At 36.7% G+C, this 23,621-nt stretch overlaps 1 long non-coding RNA gene across 1 annotated transcript in view; it reads right to left on the bottom strand.

Annotated features, from left to right (window-relative positions):
* Nucleotides 1-23,621, bottom strand: part of LOC142978497 (uncharacterized) — a 70,168-nt gene that overhangs the window by 35,583 nt on the left and 10,964 nt on the right. The window lies entirely within an intron of this gene.

Below are 23,621 nucleotides of genomic sequence, written 5' to 3'. Positions count from 1 at the left end.
AACTACCATTGTTAGCTTCCTAATATTTTTGTGAGTGTATGTTTTGATATTGTTGTAGGTATAAGGTGAAAGAATGAATGAAAAACGATAGTTATTATAACTTATTTTTATATAGGTAAAACAAAGAAGATTTCTTCCTAATATTGTTGTTTTTGTTTGTCAATTTATTTATCAAAATATAGCAACACAATGATAATAAAATAAAAATTATAAATGTTAATGACTCTAAATTATTATACGACAAGTAAAACAAACACGGTCGAATTTAATTAATATATAACTTGTAAAATAAAATAAAAAACCACGACACGATGGTAAAGTTCTCGGACAAGGTACAATTATAAGCGAGCTCACTACCGATCACTATAATCATAGAAACGTTACTACTAATGAAACTCGAAGCTAAATCGTTGCAACGCCCATAAAATATACTCGTAAAATAATGAAATGCCATCATCGAACGTTCTCACGCTTTGTAGATATAAAACCGATATTATGTACGAGCAATTAACAGGTATATAATATAAAAATGATTGCCAGACATCACACGATCCTTTTATAGTCGAGCGATGTCGATAAACTGGGCTAGTGCCAAAAAAATTACAAAAAATCAAAGATCAACGCTCCGCACAGCATTCATGTAGTATATTTATTATCGTGTCTATACACGGTAACCGAATACATAGCACAAAAACATAGTTTCTAATGAAATATATTATTTCACATACAAATATACTGCGTCGATAAATGCTAATTTGTTGAACAAAATCGTATCCAGTCTGAATCGGTTATTGAAAGCGGACTTATGATCAAATAGTCGTAGAAGTATTTGACTGGGATTTGTGACAATTTTCATTGATTGTGTATAATAAGAATTCTCGTTACTTCTCTAACATATAGCAAATTATGACGGACTAAACAACCGAGGCAATGTGTTTACCATACTTTTTTCTACTTATGAGTAAGCAATCACGCATACACAAGCTGACACCGACTGCACCAAAGACGCTAAAACGTTAATCGCATTACCCATAAGTGCAAATTCCACATGACTAATAAACTGTTAAAGATTATCACTACACTTCTGATAACTACCACTGACTCATATCGTTATCTACTTACCATAAGAATTCTTACATAAAAAACATTAAATTCAAATGTTCAATTAATTTCAATTCAAAGAAATCATAGCGCCAAGTCTTAAGTCAAATGAATGTATAACAAACTGTGTCACAAGATCTTATCACGTTTAAAAATAACACAATTATTAGTATCAATTATAAGCCAAACAAGTGTTTCATTGAGTCACATGCGCCGGCGCAGGTTGAATGAATGGCCCATGAGTCAACACATGGTGCCAAACGACTGCATATATTAATATCGTTTCACGGAAAACTAATCATACAGGATAACATAAGCAAATTATTGATAATACATAGGGCTTAAAAACTTATACCTAAGGTTTTTTAGATGACAGAATCGAAAAAATCATTGTGAAATACAGCCAAACGATAAACTACGACCTTGTGATACGCCAAATGTAACCAAATTCATCCAAATGTATTTAATATAAGTTTCTAGATTCAAATTTTGATTTGTTTATAAAATAAACATTAGATAACAAAAAACTAAACCAAATTTCAATGTAACGGAAAAAATCCTGATTGTTTTTGTACGATGTAACTGTATTTGTTTACACTGCATTGCAGTCCGGTTATATTTTAGTTTCACTTGCGCAATGCGCGTAATACACTATTCAACTACAGTTTTTTTGGTAACTGCGTAATACTAGACTGAGCTGACGACAAGATTATTTTCGTAGTGTAAATCTATTTTTCGCAGAGTGCATTGCACTGCAAACTTTATTACATCAACTGCGATATTCTTGTAAACGATTACGTCGTATAAACATTTGAAGCCAAAAATCTAACCGATGTTTGTAATATTATAAACAACACAGTGTATTGGCGTTTAAACACATCCAAACTACATTAAACGCTTAAACTACTTCAATTTCATAGCCAGGACTTGCCAGAGTTCCTAAATTCCACATGCCATTTACCACGTGATTGCACTAACGAAACTAGGCAACCGTTACATAGCAACAGCCCGTCTAAACCACTTACTTAGGTCGACAGCATAACTAGGTAAACGGCATAATTACCGAACTACTTGATCCTAGTCGTGATTAGAAAAAATAATATCGTAACTGTTCTGTATAATGTATATCGAGTTCGCAATTACAGTGAGATTGATCTTTGTAGCAGGTTATATCTGAAACGGAAGTGAGGTCATGCTTGTTAACAGTATGCAAAGTTAATTTGTTTGAAAGAAATTGATTGCTCTTTTGACCTATAGGAAATGTACTAGGTGTCGAGGTGCAAATGTATGTAGATGAATATCGAGGAATCGATTTAAGTGTTAAAGACTTTCTATTAGATTTCTCGATTGCTTCGACGGAATTCTTTGTAGCCTAGAATAAACTTGACGCTCTTAGCATTTCTCATTTTAGTCGATTACGAATAAGACCGGCGTGCCGTTTTTAAATATTCGTTTTAAAGCAAAACATTCGCAGTTCATCACTTGTATAAATTCGTATAAAAGTACCAACAAAAAATAAACATCGCGGACAGGGGACAATGAATGGCACCCATGACAAGAAACCATGACCTTCATGGTCGGAGCATGACGCAGAGGTACCTAAGGCACCGTGCGAAGATACCTGACGCCTACACGATCCACGGAATAAAGTGACGGCACTAACAGCCATTTTTTTAGCTTTAATAAGGAAAAGGCATGGTATAATGTTAAACGGTATTTTCCTGGTCAGACGTGTATAAGATGAAAACCCCAAAAAGCGTCAATCATTGTTCGGAGTTTTTAGGACTATTTGGGAATGTTCTGTTCAACAATAGACTTATAATAGAATTTTCTTCACGATTTAAAATCTGTTTTCAGCTTTTGAAATAAATTACTAGACAGACAATTTTTGAAACTGATGTTTTGGTCATTTGCATGTGTTGAAAGACTTTTTACTATGATTAGATTATCTGATTTTGTGTTCGTGTACAAAAATATTTATTTGCAAGTCTGATGCATCTAAACATTTGACTTTGAATTCACGTTGGAGATAATACACATGCCTTATTTATGACATATTTCCACATAATATATATGTTCGGCTAAACGGCTCGCAAATTTGAATTTTACGACTACTGACAAAAAGTATGTACAAATATCATGAGATCACATCATCATTCATGAATGCAGACCGTTTGTTCGCACGTGAATCATAAATATATTGTACCTACATCCTTTCGAAGAACTCTTAGAATCTGACATCCGTTGTATTTGTATCGGCTGGCGAAGGGTTCATAGGTCGGAAACCAAGAAGTACTAACATACAACGACGGCCGCGGAAGTACGGGTCACGGGTTCAAATCGCTTTACCGAAAACTGTGCCGACGACCCCAAATTGAATTAGAAGGCGGCTCTCTGTCACGAATTATTATGTTCTTAATTGCTTGATGTATGAAGTATCGTGTTTACCAATTGGTATTTAATCATAAATGATTATACGGTACGGTACTATTTTTGAAGTCTTCTTTATACATTCCTAAGTGAAAATTAAACTAACATACAACTACAGTTTGAGTTAACTTGCGATGGTTGATGATATTTAAGAACTTTTTGGAGCTGAAAACTTTACAGAAATAGAAAAATTATGACTAATCACAGTAAGCAGTTAGCAACCGACATTTTTGACTCAAATCCTTCCAATATCTTTAAACATCATACACCATGTCTCACTGGCCAATTAATCACACAATCGCGATGACGATCACACAGTAACCATTCCGTTCATCAAGGAAACCAGTCACCATTGATACGACACCGAAGATCAAAGAGTTCCTCTACATCATAATATCACGTAGTCATGTTCGCCAAAAACCGCCATGACACGAGAATGTCCGGCCCACACGCAGAGGAAACCATTAATTTATTACCGACTAACTTTTGTACGCAGTGCTTCTAAATAAAATTACGCATCAAATGTACCGTGCCCACCAAAATCATGTAAGATGAGCAAAAATTTTCAGAGATAATAAAATAAATTAGCGACTTAAAAGTGACTAAAACCCGCCTCTTCTCTTTCATTGACAAAATACATTAATTCATTCATGAAAATCCCAATGGCACAATCACAATCAATTCTTAAAGATTTAGGCTCAAACAAGACACCTTTCAATGCGTACATTTGCAATTAGTTACCTAAATGAAAAATGTACCAAACCCTATTACAAATTAATGTACTTTATTTCTCAACCCGCAATTGGCCAGCGTGGTGGACTCAAGGCCTAACGCCTCTCTCATTACTGGAGGAGACCCTTGCCCAGCAGTGGGACATAAATGGGTTAAATATATAATTATTTAATTATTTGCATCTAACTCATGAGCATATAAATTCTAGACTTTAAACCTAGGTCAAGCGCACTGACTTACTGAGTTTATCTACTAATGATTCTCAGAAGAACTCGAGCTACCAATAGACCGCAATCGACTCATTACGTAAAACCTAATGTAACCGGCTAGATACAATGACTAACTATTCTGAGAAAACTAACGTATTTGCATATTACATATTAATTCATAAAGCATTTCAGTAGTCTAGGAGCAGATTATTTTGGGTATGTTTTGTATCATATGATTTCGTTCTCAGATACGTTAAAGACAGAAAATGTATCTTTGTCACATGTTTAACCTTATTTTACCCCACCTTAATCAGTTACTACATATGTTTGTAGTTTATTAGCTATATGATATATTTTTATTTAAAAAGAGACACAACAATTTCCCGCATGCAGTAAAACTTAAAAGTCAAAACACAGACATTAAAAGACTATGATTTTATTTCTAGAACCCAAAAATAATTGCTCCAAGCAGGAATCGAAAGCCTGACAACTCAAACATTAGTTGTATAGCGACTACAATGCCAAGGGGCCAGATACATCAAAGGTGATAGTGATTCATTAAATGATATCACTAAATAATGTTAAAATCATTTAAATATAAACCAAATACAAGCATTACATAATAGTATTGAATATTCAAAGAAAACCCTCCAAAGGCCTCGCGAGTCATTAGCTATATTTAGATATACATGTATGGGGCACCATAAAGCTTTGATTACTGTGTAGGTCTTGAGACGGCCTTGAGACGCAATGGACATCGCAGCAGGGTACTGTGACAAAAGAGACATACTACTAGTGTGTTTGGTTATTTGGATTCGCTGTGTGGGAAGTCACGACTACCAGTTTTATAGGAATGTGAATAGTGAGTAAGGGTATGGAAACGCCAAAATTGAAGGTCACGGTGTCATGTGAACTAACTTAAAGAACTACGAGATATTCACATCTATAACTGGTAAACTTTGACTCAAGATGTTGGAGTACGAGTTGGATTCATGGATATAATTATAATTAGCCTTTGGGCCTCCTTGTACTGTTTCGACCTCGAAAATCTGTTAAAATACTCTTAGCCCTGAGTTTGGCGACATGAACGTGTATTGCAATATGCTCTCTTACTTGAGACGCCCTTTATTACAAAAAAACAACATTTTAAACGTCTAAGTGTATTCATACACCTGTCCTTATTATCGCTTTAGATGTAGAAAGCATAGTATTATTAAGAAAACTAATAAAACTGACGCTATTTTATACAAACAACGATCTGATAAAAAGATCGCACAGTGATGCTTAATCATTGACCCAGGGAATTTCCCAGCTCCAAAATTCCATATAAACCCAAATCAGTTGTATTAAGCCCTAAACTAAGTCTGCAAGATGATTCATACCAACCAGTAGCACATTTATACGATCGTCACCAAATATGCACGAACGTATGTTACCTACTACGTGTTAGAATTTTATGTATTCTGCAGAAACGACGCGTCATTGAATATAAATTAAGATGTTTTATACTTCCACGTAATACAGTTTAGTTTTGAGTATAAGCAGAGTTAGTCATGCTAACGATCGTTGTAAACGAACTTCCGGATACATATGTAACTTGCATCGTAACATCACGCTTTAATCGTCTAAACGGAAAGCAATGACGCTTAAGATCAGCGATACGTTTTGAAATTCTTGACAAATTGATTACTGAGATCTTTAATAATAATAAAATAAAAATTAAATAAGTATAACCGATACAATCGTCATAAAACAGATCCACCTTTGTCAAAATGTCAATAATTCAATTGCAACTTCAAAAATTCAAGTGTTTACATAAGACCTGAGTGAATTAATGACTTGATTTTGGAAACGATTACTCACATCACTCTAACAACAAAAAGTGAAGTATCTACTGGTACAAATGAACTGACACGAGCTATTTATTAAAACAGTCTAACTACACTAGAAATGTTTCGAACATGCCCAAAAAATACACTCAAAGGCTTTTAGACCCTAATCCGAGGGCTAAAACAAAACATGAGAATTTCATAAAAAAAAGTGTGAGAGAGAAATAATAAGGCGCTACTGTACTTTTTAAATTAGAGCACGTCTTTACATTTATCTTTTTGGGTTCTCGAGAACGGGTTACAAGGGTCAATTTGTTCCGGAAGCCGTAGACCGAATACACGCTGGATGGCTAGTAAATAAACATTGTAGTGGAAAGGATCCGATAGAACAAACACACGGACAAATTGCTTATTTCTTTTATGTCAGTTATAGTCGCCGAGCTACTAAATTTAATAGTTTGAAGTGGATAAAGATTTATTGTGCTTTATAAAGTGTTTGGCTGTTTGAAAAATGTTTTAGATGCTAGAGTTTGATTATACTGGCTTGTGTTTTAAAACATAGCAGTATTTAGACACCGAAAAGAATAATTTCTGCTTGGATTATTACAACTCACTGATATAGTTCTTTAAAACATCTTACTACCTCGATGGGGTGTCCAAACTTAGGTCTTACCTATTTCTCGAGCCTCATGAGTAACCGATTACTGCTAATACGAAGCAAATCATAAAAATAATTAGTAAAACGTGACTAACACTCCCCATAGCAACAAAAAATAAACAAATTTCGTCCACATCAAGAGTCTGGGATGGACCGATCCCCTGCCAAGAAGCGTTCTACTTGTCACATGTATACAATATGTCATGTTTACATGCTTTAGTCATCAATCTATGTGTCTGGGGAGCTAGTTATTACGCGCAAAAAGAACGCGGGATTAACGACCGGTAGTGTGCCCTTGAACCTATCCACGTGCCAGTAACAGACATGACGACAATATTAACATTCAACATGTAAACTACTTCTAGAATCGAGAGGAAACGCCCCGTACACTGTTCGCTACGGAATGCATTATTATTAGATGAAATGACGGCCAGTTTCCAGGCGATTAAAGTATTAAAACTGGCGTTTATGCCTTGCCGTTGAGTCGTCAAACTGTTTTAGAAGGCCTTGGACTTTGGAGCGAAAAATGCAATGTACGCGGTTTGTAAAATTGTAGGCGTTTAGTGCCTCTATTAAACGAGTCGACATCGCCTACTAGCTCATATCCTAAGATGGTATCACAAGAAAAGTTCTCTACAAACTATCAGACTAATAACTCAGAACAATGTCTTACTTAACTAGTTATAAATTATGTTACCTTGTAACAAGAGTGGTAACTTTAACGGACTGTTTTGAAACTACAACGTTTATACAGTTAAAGTCTGTCAGCCTGCCTTAAAGTCCAAATCAAACTAGATCATCAAATCTATTCTTATTAACAAATTTATACATACATACATCCGGGACACATTTCCTAAGATAAACCCTTCAACCACAAGAAACTTCGGTTACAAGTTTTGTACGCAGTAAGCGTGTGATCCATCACGATTTATATTGTATACAGTAGTATTTACATCAGCTGAATGTGCTGTGACATGGCCGACCTTGAACCCTCGTGATGAAGACTTGGCAACGCATCCGAGCCGATAAAATAGCGCTTTTCCAAAGAAACGATCGTTTTTCATGAGTTCACTCGTAAAAATACGATGGATTTGCGACCGGAACCAAGTAATGACGTTTGACATTACGTAATCTTGTTCCTACAGACTCGGGACATTTTATGGCTTTCGAATTTTTGTATGAATAACTTCAGTTGTTTTTCCAATATGAAATTGGTGAAACACTTTCAATAAGAGCGATTTCGAAGTATAATTAATGTTAATATAAAAAATATTTTTTCAGCTACATTATGTATGATGCGTTTTTAATAACAAAGTTCAGCCTAGATACATGGAAAACTAAGAGGGAATTGCGACTATCAGAAAATAATTCATAAACAGATCTCTCAGGACAACTTTAACGCGGCCATCTGACATCAAATTAAGCAGATCATATAAACATTTACAAATCGACTTTAATTAAGTACATACTTATTATTATTTAAGATACTGTAAAACATAATCCCTACTTATGAATATAACTCTGTCTGTCAGTTACGATTTCAGATCTTAAATGACTGAACCGATTTTAATGAACTTTGTTACAGAGATAGAAAGAGAGAGATCTTATAAAGAATAGTTAGAGGCTACATTTATCGCGACAATATGGGTAGAAATGTGTTAGAAAAGGGAATGCATATTTGTTTGGAAATTCTGCCATGAGACACTTTACCACGTGGACGAAGTTGCGGGAAAAGCAAGAATAATAAGACCCAAGTTCAAAATAACACAAATTCTGGTTATAATTTTCGATGAAGTAACATCGTGTTGCGGATGGAAGTCATCCTTCGTCACACATCATCTTAGTGTCGGTGAACTTGTTCGATGTGACCTCGTAGGTACCTCATGTACTCAGTGTTATTTCTGGCAATGAACCCACGTCTAGGTCGAGTGTACTTAAAGAATTATTGTATCTGGTCGCGTATAAATACGCAATAAGCTGATTTCTGTTTAGGCTCTTAACTTGGAATACGATATTAAGCTCACGTTTTTTCGTAATACTAATGTAACAAGTACATAAGCTCATTTTCATCACTCATCACAGTCTCACGGCTGGACAAAGGCCTCGACTCCCTAATATTTCCTGATTCCTCAATTGCTTGCTGCCTTGTGCATCCTTCTAGGAACGTGTACAAATCGTAAAGATACAACGAACTCAGAATCACTCAAATGTTATTACATTAAGTTCTACATATCATGAAGTTCACATCCGGGTAGTCGAAACTTGGGTCTTTCACACCATCGTGTGCTTTGATTATCATACCAATAACAAAGTTCTCATGAATTGTGGTTACTTAAATCGTATTGACATCACATTTTTTACGCTAACGGACGTCCTACATTTTTGTTCTAATCAAAGACGCGTGTAAAACATAGACCGAGAGCTTCACGAAGCCAATCTTTAACAACTTAAAAGGAAAATTCTTTTAGTTTTATTTTCTAACGTTCTTTGTAAGAATTCCAGTCTGTCAGCAACTCTCTGGTCTAGACAACAAACCCTTTTAAGAGCTCGAATCGCCGGCAAATGGAATCTAAACCACAAGAATAAAACGAAGCATTTCAACGCGGGCTTGAAAATCAAAGTCCATCCGGATATTACCGAAGAGAACATTTAACAAATGTCCATCAAGATTACTCAACAATATCTAAACAGCAATCTTAAACGGGCACTCGGATAAAAATGGACAAAAAGGTTTATGACAAATTCATCAGCGGAGAGAGGAATGAGGAATTGGAGGATTTTCCGCGCGACACAATCCCGCGTGTATTTCATACGATGAAAGCAATCATTATTCAGAAAGAAGAATAAGTACAAAGAGAGGTGGGCACTGTGGGCACGTCCTACCTTGAACCCCTGGGGATCGATACGCCGCCATAATAACTGTATTTATAATACTTGTGTATTGATCCGCGTCACTGGAGCCGCTAACATTTTTCATGACCAAGGCCGCGGTGAAAATAGACTGATGGATGGATACCTTTAGACGGAATTAAAGTGGTGTGTTTTGTGTTACGTTATTGCGATCATCAATTTCATACGCAACAATGCTCTAGGGTAATGAACAAACGATTTTTAAGATAAATAGCTACTCAGGTTTACTTGAGAGAATAATTGATGCTGTAATAACAGTTGAGAGGATATTTTGTTTCAGGGCGTCTGCCGATTTGCGGATAAAATGGCTATGAAGTGATCAGCTGCTACTTTTCCGGGGAGAAATTGAATGAATCTATTAAATTGAGTGGCTTTGCATTCATGGCGCGTTGTATAAACCCTTTTCACCCGGTCTGAATTGAACTGTTAAATAGAATTTGAGGTTATCGCGTTTCTTTCTCATGATTTTTACGTATTTGCTAATATGATTGTTGTTACGTGTATCATCCGGATTTTGGTGCTTCAACAAACAGATCCGGTAGTAGAGAGTTTAAACTTGACAAACCTCATCAAAAGAAGACGCTTTCAGTTGGCAAACATTTGTCATAACAAACAACTTAATAGCTCAACTTAATAGACATACAAGCATATAAAGAAGAGACTAATATAGAGAGGTTTAATAGTCTTTCTTAACCCTACGATCTGGATTTCGTAACCAAGTAGTGGTCTACTAGTCTACTGAACCAACAAATACATCGCAAAACCCATACAAAAAGATATTATCACACATTTCTGCGTGTAGGTTGCGCAATAAAGACATAATGGTCCCATCATGTTCTGATATACATCAGTGACATTGTAGCGACAAATTCACTCCATACTAAAATACAGTATACACTTAATAACACGGTGGAGCAATGATAAGTTCGAACGTAAATGTACGGTGCAACGTGTGATTATGAAATAATATGTGTATTACATTGTTGCGAATCGTGGGCTGAATGAAATGTCGTTAGCTGTGTAAACTGGACGTGGGGGTGTTATTGTTTGCTTATAGTGAAATGGAATCTTGAACTTTAGTAGGTTTTGATTTGATCGCTATGTTGACATACAAATGACTGTGTCATGTCAGACCAATTGTAGAGTGACATTTGGTAATGGCTCAGTCTTTAAAAATCATAATTAGATTTTCGCCAAACAGACCTATTTTGCCAAACAAATGATTGTGTACTGACAGCCACTTTAGAATTCACTGATAGCTCCGTTTTCCTAAAACATAATGTAATTTTGAGGCATAAGCGGCCGGTTAAAGACACTCCTGCCTTGATTGATGCCTATGACACGTAATTCATTGCGGCACTATGGATAGGCCCATTAAAACTAATTAAATCATTTAATTATTCTTTGGTTACATTTGAATAAAGTGTAAAGGGGATTCAACATCCTGGGTGGCTGACATCATCGATCATTAGAAATTAAACATTATAATGAGAGTCATTACTATGTTGTTCACGTACACTTACACATTCTACCTCGCCCCAGTATTGTGTTTCACAACACCTCGATTCCCGGAGCTACCACATTCAAGATCTAGATAACAAACCCATAAATCTGTCGCTGCGCCATATTTCATATATCATATATATTTCATATATATTTCACACAAATCACATCTTCCAAGGATAACCATCTAAACAGAGCAGAATTGTTCCCAGAAAATTTGACAAACAGGGTATCGGACTTTCGGTCAGACATGTGACCTTGGCAGGACGACGGACGATGTGGCCTTGACCGCCAGTGTCAGTCTACCCACGTACGTCGCTCACGCCATAAACCACTCATTATGGTAAGCCAAATGTACTGGCAACAAAATTACGTTTGCCGACGCCCGATATGCTAATGTTCGTTCTAGCGCTGAAGGACTGTGTATATTCCTGTTTTGCGAGCGACACTGTCAACTTTGTGGCGGCAGTACATTGCGCTTTTGTATTCAATTTTGACCTTTATACAGAGGACGATAAAACCTATATGTAGTATATGTGAGGACGGAAACGAACTTCCCTAACGTAATAGTGAAGTGTTTGATATGTCGGAAGTTGTGACTAACTCCAGTAGAACTATGTATGGTTAGTCTGGCTGGATGTTTCGACCTCTTTTATGTCGGCGACATGAACGGGAAACGTGCATTACTCTGATAATCGTGTTTAACAGGCGAACTACTGCGAATCACGAACGGTTTGCAAATGATTGCGTTTAGAGTCCAGCGTTTGTGACGTCATTTTCGCTGGTATGCGCCATTTTTTATCAGTCGTACATTAAACTGCGGCTGGTTCCCGGTAGCCCATAAAGAGCAATTACTTGGCTTCAAATGAGCAAAACTGTTCCAAGAAAATACAGTTACTGTTTTCTTAGGGTTAAGGAAATAGGGCCGTTTAGGGTAATTCAAATAACATATTATGAGTTTTTTTTTATGTTGAACTATGCAGTGTAAACAAACCAATGATAGTTTTGGTGATGACATCGAAATATACGATTGATATCATAAATTGGAAATGTTTCACAACTATCCATATTTTAGCAATATTCTGTCAAATTTCAATAATCTTCGGTTCAATTTTGACCTTGACATGAATAGTTTAACAGTATATAGGTATAATATAATGTTGTAGACGAGTTAATAGATATAATTGATCATTAAATAATCATAATCTCTTACGTATATTGTGTAAGAAATTGAGGACAAACTGGAACTCCGTGTTTTATTTTTAAATTATGCATAATTATAATAATTTACTAACTTAAGTGTTATACCACCCACGTAGAAACATTCCTAGTTAAGAAACTTAAGAATGCTGCACATTATGAGCCCGGATTTATTAAGAAAATAGAAAAGTAAACACCAAACGTTATGCTTTAGTAGAAAAATCTACTTTACTTTTATAACTCTACCTTAGTAGCAAGTGGAGTACTTTGGACTCTGCCTACCGCCGTGGGAAATAGGCGAGATTTTAGCTAAATATGACTATGTTTAAAATTAATAACCATAATGTACCAACACTAAAAAAATACTTAGCACCATCGCACGTGAATTTCCCCCCTCCACAAATAAGGGCATCATAAACAGCTTCCAAAAACAATTGCATAAACCCTATTCACTCATTGCAAAAATTCAAATAGTCTTACCAAAACAGCCGCAGGAAGTGCATAGTCCGACAACTTAGTAGAGAGTGCTGGCTTGCTCGATTTATTTTATGTGTATTTCCAAACAAATAGAGATGCTGTATCAAACAGGCTCTATAAATCTCTGCAAAATTGTTGGACAATACTAAATGTAATGCTTGGTATAAACACTTAAAAATGTTTTAATATAAATAAATAAGAAAAGACCAACAGCGAATCGAACCCGAGACCTATGATTAGTATTCGGTTAGGGCCAGGCCACACGGTGCGGTACGGCTCCGGCGCGGCGCCTGTGCGGTGCCGCAACGGTTTCCTACATATAAAAATGTATAGTATGCCATACGGTACGTCCGGCACCGCTCCGGCGCCGCACCGCAGGCGCACCGGACAACGGCGCGAGGCAGACGAGGCGGGGAGGGGTGCAAGCAGTGTGATGCCGCAGCGGAGCCGCCGCGCCGCTCAGTGGTTTATACGGCGTATAGGCAAGAGTAATAATAGCAGCAACACACGTCTTTTTCGATCCAATGTTTATTGTAGACTGTCGTTAACTGGGCAAGCCAAGCTAAGCCTGTTGCGGTGCCGCAACGGCGCCGTAAGAACATTGCGACGCCGCACTGCTCGTGTGGCCGCCAGTGCGGTGCGGAGTAATGCGTTGCGGTGCGGTGCCGCACCGTGTGGCCTGGCCCTTACACTCCCGACCGCCACAGAGGCAGTGTGCGCGCGGTGCCCTCAAACAATATTTGCTAAGAGGTCTGTCATTATTATCTTACAGTACGTTCTCTTTGTTAATGGGGGTCCGGACAGTCGGACAGACGCAGCCGGATGTAGGAGCCAAACAGAGCGACATCCTTACCGACCTCCCGTCGCGACTTCGCATTCATACTCTAGGGCTGTCGATCAATGATTTATTAAACACCTACAGATCGATGCGAAAGATATGTCGCGAAACAAAGGGATATTAATTGTTAATTTAATGGCTTGTGGTACTTGTACGTGTGATGTCATTTCCGAGTAATCGGTTAATGAGATCGACCGTGTGTTTGCAATAATAAAAATGATTAATGACTGAATTTAATTTGTTCTATAGACTGACATACGCCCTTTACAAACATAGTTGAACTATATATAGACAGTAATAGACACGTTAGTAAAGTTAGTGACATTCCAAAAGATTTTATGTGCTCGAAATACTTTCTATCACCGTCATTCAGACTTAGCTAATAGCACTCGAACACAAACGGTCAATAAATAGTTAAGCACGCAACTTATGACACTATAAACCTATTCATTAACGATCTCACAAACGAACTCGGACAATACTTTTATATTTAAGCTCTGCTAACAGATATAATAAACATATAAGTAAACGGCGAACGGATCAAAACACCCATATCGTCGCCCTTCAAAGTTTCACAAAAACTTTTTATTACATACTTGGCCGCGTAACTTATTTAATCTGTGGTGTTGCGGCAGCCCTGGCAACTTGAGCTCTTATTTCTTTCTTATTGTCCGTCCGATATCTATCGAATCAATCGAAAAGGTCAATGCCACTGTGATAGCCAAAACTTTGCACGTGTTCAGCGTTTTTGCAACAAAACCCATATCAATCAGAATCGTTTTATTGTAATATCGGCCGGCGTTCGCCGAGGACTGCTAGTGTAGACGCCGCCGCGCCGCGCACTCGCTTCCGAAACAACCGTTGACATTCAAAACATCCATTGCGATGCTTTTTGTCTCGTTGCAGTGCCAGTAAAGCTTTTTGTACATTTACTGTTTGGAATTCGTCTATCTACTTCTTGCACTCTGTTTCCATGAAAAACAGTTCGCGAACTTTATTTCGTTTTGCTTCGACTTGTAATAAATTTACACAGCGTATTAAAAGACATAAACCAGTCACGATGAATGCCCACAAGTCGATGTTCAAATAAAGATGAATAAAAACTTCAATTAATTTACAAAATCTTCGTTTAAAAGGCCACGGGTCTATAAACCTCGCCTCACAAATTCTGACTCCTCGATGATGTAGCTGATAATGTTATATCAAAAGGTTTTCCCAAAAGCTGCCAACTTGTACAAAAAACTTTGAGAGTTTGAACAAGACAATAATAAAATAGAACGTAAAGATAAACCGACTGCTCGAAAACCGGAAACAATAAAAAAATAATATGATAACCGTATAAAAACTGACGTTTAAATATACGAACGTCACTGGAGGGAATCATAAAACACCAACTCAAACTCCTAATATTGATGGAAGTCTTAGGAGCCATCTGAAGCAGTAGTTGAATGTATGAGAAAAAGCTCAATGATTATATCTTAAACGTAGTAAAAACACACGGAGCAATTAAAATTGATTATACAATCTTAATTACAGTGAAGTCTCAACTTCGCGAATTAATAGCTTATTTTGATGATTTATAGAATATTAACTTATTATTTTAATGTGTTCGAGGATTTATGGTATCCTAGTAGGGAGTCAATGTCTTTAAAATGTGCGTTGAAAAATAACAAAAACATAGATGCTCCGGGCCACAAAAACATGTAGCTTTATGGTATATGTTACAACATTATACCAAAGTAAGTTTTTGTATACGGAAACTGTAATGTATCTTATGATTCCTAAGTGCAGTGGCCATTTCCCGCGCGTGTATCGCGCGCGAAAAACTAGATTGCGCTCGCGCAATGGTAACAAAAACGCGTCTACCGGCTAATGAAGAGTTGGAAGGGCATGTATTAATTAGTTGGCGCTCAGCGGCGCGTGCGCCGACCAACATGGCCGCGCCGGCATTCCTTGTGAACTATTCTAGTCTCGATACGGTTGAGACGCGGCTACATTTCTATTGTAGCGAAGGAGTCAACTTAATGGAATCTTAACTATCAAATAAATAACGTAGCTTTACAATCTTAATTATTGGAAACTTTTTCTTTCTCTCAAGATTATTTTGGATGCAATAAAGTGCACCACTCTCTCGTAATTGCGTTTTAAGCATTAAGTTCAACACAAACAACGTCGCGCTTCGGCCATTCACACTCCAATCAAAACGAACATTCAAATGGTGGACATTCCCCTTTACATCCTACATTATATTTAATTTGTATTCACGCGGCCGGATCCACGGGAAGCGACACTACCGCCGCCTTATCGTCACAATTACACGCCGAATCTAATCTCAAAATCTGTGCCACAAAAAGAGCTATCACATGTCAGATAAACACACCCACATCCTCTTATATCAGCGGCCACTTCTGTCTATCAAGATGACTAATGCACCTCTTTCCAACAAGACATTAATTTCACAATGAACATTGACACAGTGCATTGTGTCGTAGTGTAGAATCGTGCACTGTGTCAAACGTTCGCTAAACACTATCAATTGTATGGTCGTGTTACGCAATAGGAAGTCCACAATAGTATATAGTATAGTCGGCGTGGATAGTACGGAATTAGACCGGCAACGACCCGGCCCGATTTAGAATTGTCCCCGGGACAAAAAGTACATAGGAACCGGCGCGCCTAAACGACTAACGTGGACCACACTTACACCGAACCATTTTAACATCGGTCAAAAGTTAAACAATGTGTAAATAATATTTAACATACCGTTTAGACATAAAACGTAATAATATTTAACAGAAAATATAAAGAAAACGTTGATAACTGTATACTCGTAATGACTAGTTTTACTACGATGGTTTACAACTAACTACGAAGAAATGCTACAATGTTGAGTAGCTTTGTTTTGATTTACGCTACATAAAATGCGTAAACAAACCTGCGCTTGTGCCGTGTTGTTTCTCAATAGATGTTTTTATTGCAGTAGTAATTAACGTCGGTAGTTTCTTTCATTTTTAAACTCAATTCTCAATGCTTGAAACCTAGTTTTATTAGTGGTTTTACCACGCTTTGCGGTACTTGGATTTAAGTTATTTGTATCAAAATGGAAATCAGTCACAACATTAGCTTTTACCAGCGAAGGCGACCGTGAAATTGCCCTATGTTAAACATTTAATGTGTTATTCTGATTTTGAAAACAAAAAGCAGCCAAATTTTAGATATTACATGGTTACAGATACTTGAATAGTTTTCAGTCTTCTACTAAAGGCTATTTTTGCTTAAAAGAAGGCTCCAATCACAATCTTATTGAATAAATATTGTTAACGAAATAAACAATTTTGTATTATTGATCAAGATTCGAGCGACAGAATGCTAGTTTAAAACTACATATCGGTGTAAACGCAGTCGTCACTAAATAGCCAGATATTTCTGGCCGGCGACACCCCCCGGCAACAGACACCGTTACAATGTCCCCACGTGACATAAATGGTGTAGAAACTTATGTCATCCGATAGTAACCTGAGCATGCGGAACTATTGTAAATCATTGTCGCCGACGAAACGCGCTCAAATCAATTTCGTGAAGGAATATACAGTGAAGTGTTGATGTGAGCTTGTTTGTCATCCATCTTTGAGTTTAGCCGTTGTTTTTTATAATAAAGTAGATTATTTATAGTTTTAACACTTTGTTTTATTAATAGCTGTAAATTTTAAAGAAATTTGACACTTTCGTGGCTTCTAGACGTCTTAATTAAGCATCAGAAATTCACACTTGTTAATTTGTCATCTTACGCCTGTGTCTGCCAAAGTAAACTTAATACTTTTTATATAATTTAATGTGTGGTTATTTGTCAAGCTTTACTTTAAATATATTTAAGCTATTTATAAAAAAGCATTAGTTCCGATCAGTCTTTTTTACTACTAAGATGATTAAATCAAGTACCGCCGTGGATTTCGCGCCTATTTTTCGTAGGGTTGGGCAAAGTTATATACGTACGAAAGAATCATTAGAAACTATTTAAATTTCTATGTAAACTTATGATAGCATTTGGTAAACGATTAGAACACCATGAACCAGTATTTGCTCAACGAAATAAGAAGAAATAAGCAGTAACAGACTTTCTTCTTCGTTTTTAAGGAAAAATTAAAACAATCAAAAGATTACAAAACTTAGCATACTATTCATTAAGAATTTCTCTCAAAGTTTTCATACTTTGAACAGGAAGTAACACAATGTTCGCGACATCTCATTACATTTCACAATTAGTACCGCCAACCGGCTTTCTCCAGTGATATCAATTCGACCTTAATACCTTATATTATCATAACAAGTTCGTTATATCATTGCTTTGTACCAATCAGATACAAATGGAATGTTAGATGTCGAGATAAATGTAACTGTATCTTAACACTTACTGGTAGATGTACTAATTGAGTTATTTTATGTTTATCTATGCCTTTGCCTGATTTTATCAACGTTAACTACCTGATCCCAACTTCGCCCGGACAAACATTCTTTAGTATACTATTTACCAATCGGAGACGTAAGTCCTTAAAATCATGCTTAAAACAAACAGTTTTCTAACCTAAGAATCAGAATATTAGCGTATATTTGTGCCTGTTTTTCTATTATATAAAATTCATATTCAACAACAAAAAATATTTTAAAAAGCTGTCAAAGACACAAAACTATTTGCGTTTAACGACAAGAATAAGGTTACACAACTAAGTTACAGTATTCTTCTAACTGTCTAACATAATCTATACTAATATTATAAAGCTGAAGAGTTTGTTTGTTTGTTTGTTTGTTTGTTTGAACGCGCTAATCTCAGGAACTACTGGACCGATTTGAAAAATTCTTTCAGTGTTAGATAGCCCATTTATCGAGGAAGGCTATAGGCCATATATCATCACGCTACAATCAATAGGAGCAGAGTACGAGTAAAAAATGTTACAAAAACGGGGAAAATTTTGACGCATTCTCTCTTATGTGACGCAAGCGAAGTTGCGCGGGTCAGCTAGTAAACTAATAACCTGACCATAATACAAGGTTCTATATCACCAAAACATAATAGGCCATGTCCTTGAGTCTCCACTACAATTAACCTTCAAAGCACCTAAACAATGAACCCTCGGCTTCCCAGAAATCTGTTAATTGATCCCGAACCAATTTGATACTTAATTGTCTTGTTAAACTGTCATATTAACCTTATGGAGGACGACTTAATCTGTGGCGGCTTAAGAGAATTATAAACAGCTAATGTTACTATACATTCCATATTATAGACTTGTATTAAGTACAATAGATGAGATGTGATGTGATGTAAAAGGCTTTTGATACAGATATTCACAGGACAAAATTTGAAGTATTTATCAGATTGGTGAATTAAGTATTAAAAAAAAACACTGTTTTAATATTTACTACGTCACGGACATCTAATACTAGTTAGATTTTTTCAGGAAATGCTATGAAGTAGCATCAAGTTAACCACTTTCTGCATTAGTAGAATTCATACATTGCAAAAGGAGCAACAGATAAATATGAAAGACGGAATATTAGCAAAATAGAATCACAACAAGCCTAGTAGACCTTCTAGTTACAACTGTACAGCTACATAAAAGCTAGTTTCCTAGTATCAATGTAAGGGAGTTCCATTCAAACACTATTTGTAAACTACGGCAGCTCATGGCAGACTTGCCGCCACTATTTGAGAGACGGTTTAATGAATGCAACCCAACTTCACCTTGACACGATCAAAACGAACGTAGACTGTGAATGACCGACCTTTGCATTGGCAATGAAATGTGTTGCTGTCAATTTAGTGCGTTATTACCTCATAGCCGACTGTAGTGACACACCGCCAAGTATTTTGAAATAACTTTACGTTTGTTTACAAAACTTTGATTGCATTTTAGGTGACTTGGAGATGACGTATTGTGAATTTGCTTATATTATGGATGCATGCATTTACAGGAATTTAATTACGAAAAATCCAGTTCACCTGCTTTAGTATCTTAGTCATAAACTTTCGAAATTCAGATTGTGCATGTCTCGCTCGTTGTAAGTGGGGTGAAGAGCCGACGCACGTAAACTTGTATAATTCATACACCTTTAAAACTTTTGCGGTGAACTCTCAAACAAGCGGGTTCACAATGTTTTCCTTCGCCGCTAAAGCGATATAATCACAATGCAAATTACCTACGGAAGACAAAAAGTTATCTACAAACTTTGACTATGAAATTGCAAAATTGCGAGTAACTTAAAATTACCGCTAATAGGCTTAATAAAAAAACTTAAGCGAAAAATCGCGAGCACTCAAATGAAAGATTTCTGAGCGTGTAACGACCCCGGCTATCAAAACATCGTAACAAAGTTCCGAGAAGTAATTCTATCGTTTAAAAAGGGAGCGAGTTGGCCTAAGGGTTGCTAATCATCTTATTGTTCCAACGTTGGGTGAAAAGGCACGCGATTTTTATACCGGCCGAATAATCGTTTTTAAAAACGTTATTTTTTCTTTCACAAAAATATTTTAGGGGATGAACGGATAACAATCGCAGAGAGAAATTACGGTAAATAAATACGGAGGGCGTGAACCGGCCAAATTGTGCGGTGCTGAGAATAAATTGTTGGAAAGTAAAAATATTTACCGATCATCAAAATAATATAATATTATTAAAATATAAAACTTAATGAACATATCAGGGGAAAGCGATCAATCGCAACGCTTTCGAAAACTCCGTCATGACATAATGTAATTATCGGTACCTCGACTCTCCCGCCGGTGACTTGTACAAATGATGCAAGGTGCATAGGTGGCAAAAATGCAAAAATTTCGTACTTCAATCTTACACCCTGCCATTATTTTGCCATCAGTTCTCGATCAAAGGAACTGTCGAAATTCCGACTCTCACGAGTTATTAATCAATGTAATGAATGGATTTAAATGAATACGAGTGCACGAAATTAGTGAACAAAGGCAATTTGCAGTACAAGGGCTTGGACATATTAGATTAAATCTGCAGGATATTAGATTATATTGTTGGCGGAGGTTTCAGTGCAAGCGGGAATAGCGAATTGTTATTCTTCGTTTCACTCACATAAGAGCAGCATACACCTCACTTATTTCCTTTAAATTAATGAAATTTAAACAACATTCAAGAGACGTGACCTGGCCGCCCTGGGCCTTTTCTTCCGGTTCACGCTTCCATACATGGTATACGTTAATATTCTACAAAATAAATACATCCGATTATAAAATAGAATTATTAATATACAACTTTGTATAACAACGGTTTAAAGAAGTCTCCCAGGCTTTACAATAAACCGAAAAGGATTAAATCCGACCGCGTTGTGCGTAACCTCGGGCACACGGCAATAAGAACAATAGTTATAATACACCCTTTCTAGTTTATAAGTAACCACAAGGGTTCCCAAGACACCGTGGACCGCGGTAGACCACAAAGGAAACGGCGAAATGATCTTAGCCTTCCCAAAGGAGTACCGGATGGTAGGAGATGAGAACGGATTTTCTAATAGTTTATCTCTCAAGTCAATTATATAGAGGTAGAGCAAATTGTTTTGAGGCTTTGGTCGAGTTGGTGAGACATGTTCGGAACATAGACCTATCTGTTCTGTATCTGATTTTATACAACACTAGTCGCGAAATTATATTTAACATACAAGACATTAAAACATACAATCAGAAATGGTTTTAACTCGTTTATAAACTAGTTTCCGGGCAAGAATTTAGCTTCTTATTTTGTACAAAACAATTACTTGTTAGTATAGGTACAATTTCACCTCGATCGGATTTCGTCAAACGACTCCAAATTAGCCTTGCGAGATTTATACCAAACAAAGTTGAACAAAAGCTGTACAATCTTAAGTTTACAAAGCAACCTGACCGCCTACTTACCTTTGTTCGTATTTCTGTATTCACTCAAGTAATCAAACATCAAAGCAACATGACATTGGCGTAATTAAAGAGTTTCTAATCGCCATAGTGATCCACTCAAAGGCACAGATAAGGCGCTCACAAAAAAGGGCCAATTTTTCGTTTATCGTTAAATTGTTAAGCATCGGAGGGTTTTGGTGCATCGGCACGTGAAACCGTTTGTCGGTGAGGCACAACTTTGGTTTATGGCTTTTTTCATTCATTCCCGTTCTCAGAACGGCGGCTTTTTGGCGCCTACCTAAAGCCCTCACTTCTTTTGGTGTAAAAAAACATTTGGCGCGGACCGATATCAGATTGAGGTAACGTTCGCATTTGTTGCTCGTGATATATTGAACACGTCGACTAATTGTAACTGGTCCAAGCGGTGAGAACATATTTTTGATTTATACGTTCTTTTGTACGTAACTTGTGTATAACACAATAACTTCATAAAAAGTATGACACTTCATTCAGAGAATCTGTTCAATGACAACTGCCGACCAATTTGATTTCAACAGGAAAACCATGGTTTCTTTGATAATTATCGTAAAAAAGACAATTCAAAGAAATGTTGGTACTTGAGAAACAATTGGTGGAGCACACCGAGAGCATCCCTCAGTAGACTTTTGTCGGCGCTGGAGGTAAATAAAAATTTATTCATCAGTAACAACAAAAACGAATCCTCTTACCGGGAAGACGCGGCCATTTCACCAGCCACCCTCGAGAACAAAAGATGAACGGAATCCATTGTGATGGAGTCTTTTATGGTACTGACGCTCATGAATCGGAATCTATGGGTGGTATGTTAGCAGAGATGATTTTTGTCTGTAATAACATTTTGTAGGAGAAACCCAACTATTGTCTTGGCACTGGCCATTGTAAAACAAACATTATCCGAGGCGTCATTTATGACACTTCCCTTTTTAATGATGGCAGCTGTTTGGTGAAGTGTAAAGGCCTAAAGGTGTATGGTAAGGTGGTCCGGTTTTAATGTGGAGCTTTGTTTCATCCCAACATCTGTATCTATTCGGTAATTGCCATCACCTGCTCGAGTTTCCTCGATTCGTGTATCGCTTTGTGTTTCTACTATATTACGAGTATTTTTTGTTGCCCAAATTAGTGTTTATTCGATTCGCATCCGGGATCGATTAATTTTGGCCGCCTTTCCTGTGTAATTTAGTAGCTACTTCGATTTAACCAAGTGCCTCCTATTAGTGGTGGATTTAATGATTTATCGGCAAACCATTGATGTATGAGTTCTTCGTGAAATAAAAAGCTTGAGTGATATTAAATTAAAGTTGCGATTCTTATGAATTCACGGAATTAATTATTACGCAATGGGGAGATTACCTAGCTTTCTTCGAGAAGGGTGAACAGCGAACTCGTTATTGAAACAAACACAATGGGACGGCATAACGCAGCTTATTTGAGATGATAATTAGACGAAACTTTGCAGACGTCTAGAAAATTTGTTTTCAGACAATCTTCGTCTACATTTAATTATTTTGTTGAGGTTGTATCTTTGTTGAGGTTAATCCTCGGGATTTAACAAACTGAGGTGTTAAAATGTTCACCTTTATCCATTAAAGTTTTATATCATAGGTCAGATTGTACGCTTGAAATGGGTATTTTGAACTTAGGATAGTGCGTATCTACTTTTTATCGCATCGGACTTTGCACACTAATTGAATTACGTACCTACAATTTAATTCATTGAACTTTTTGCTGTAAATATTCAGCTGGTGACTGACGCAGAATGGGCGAAATAATTCGGTGTATCAAGCAGCTTAATTAAAAATTACAC

This window comes from Anticarsia gemmatalis, chromosome 14 (genome assembly GCF_050436995.1).
Source record: "Anticarsia gemmatalis isolate Benzon Research Colony breed Stoneville strain chromosome 14, ilAntGemm2 primary, whole genome shotgun sequence".
Lineage (NCBI taxonomy): Eukaryota > Metazoa > Arthropoda > Insecta > Lepidoptera > Erebidae > Anticarsia > Anticarsia gemmatalis.
This window is presented reverse-complemented; position numbering and strand designations above follow the sequence as displayed.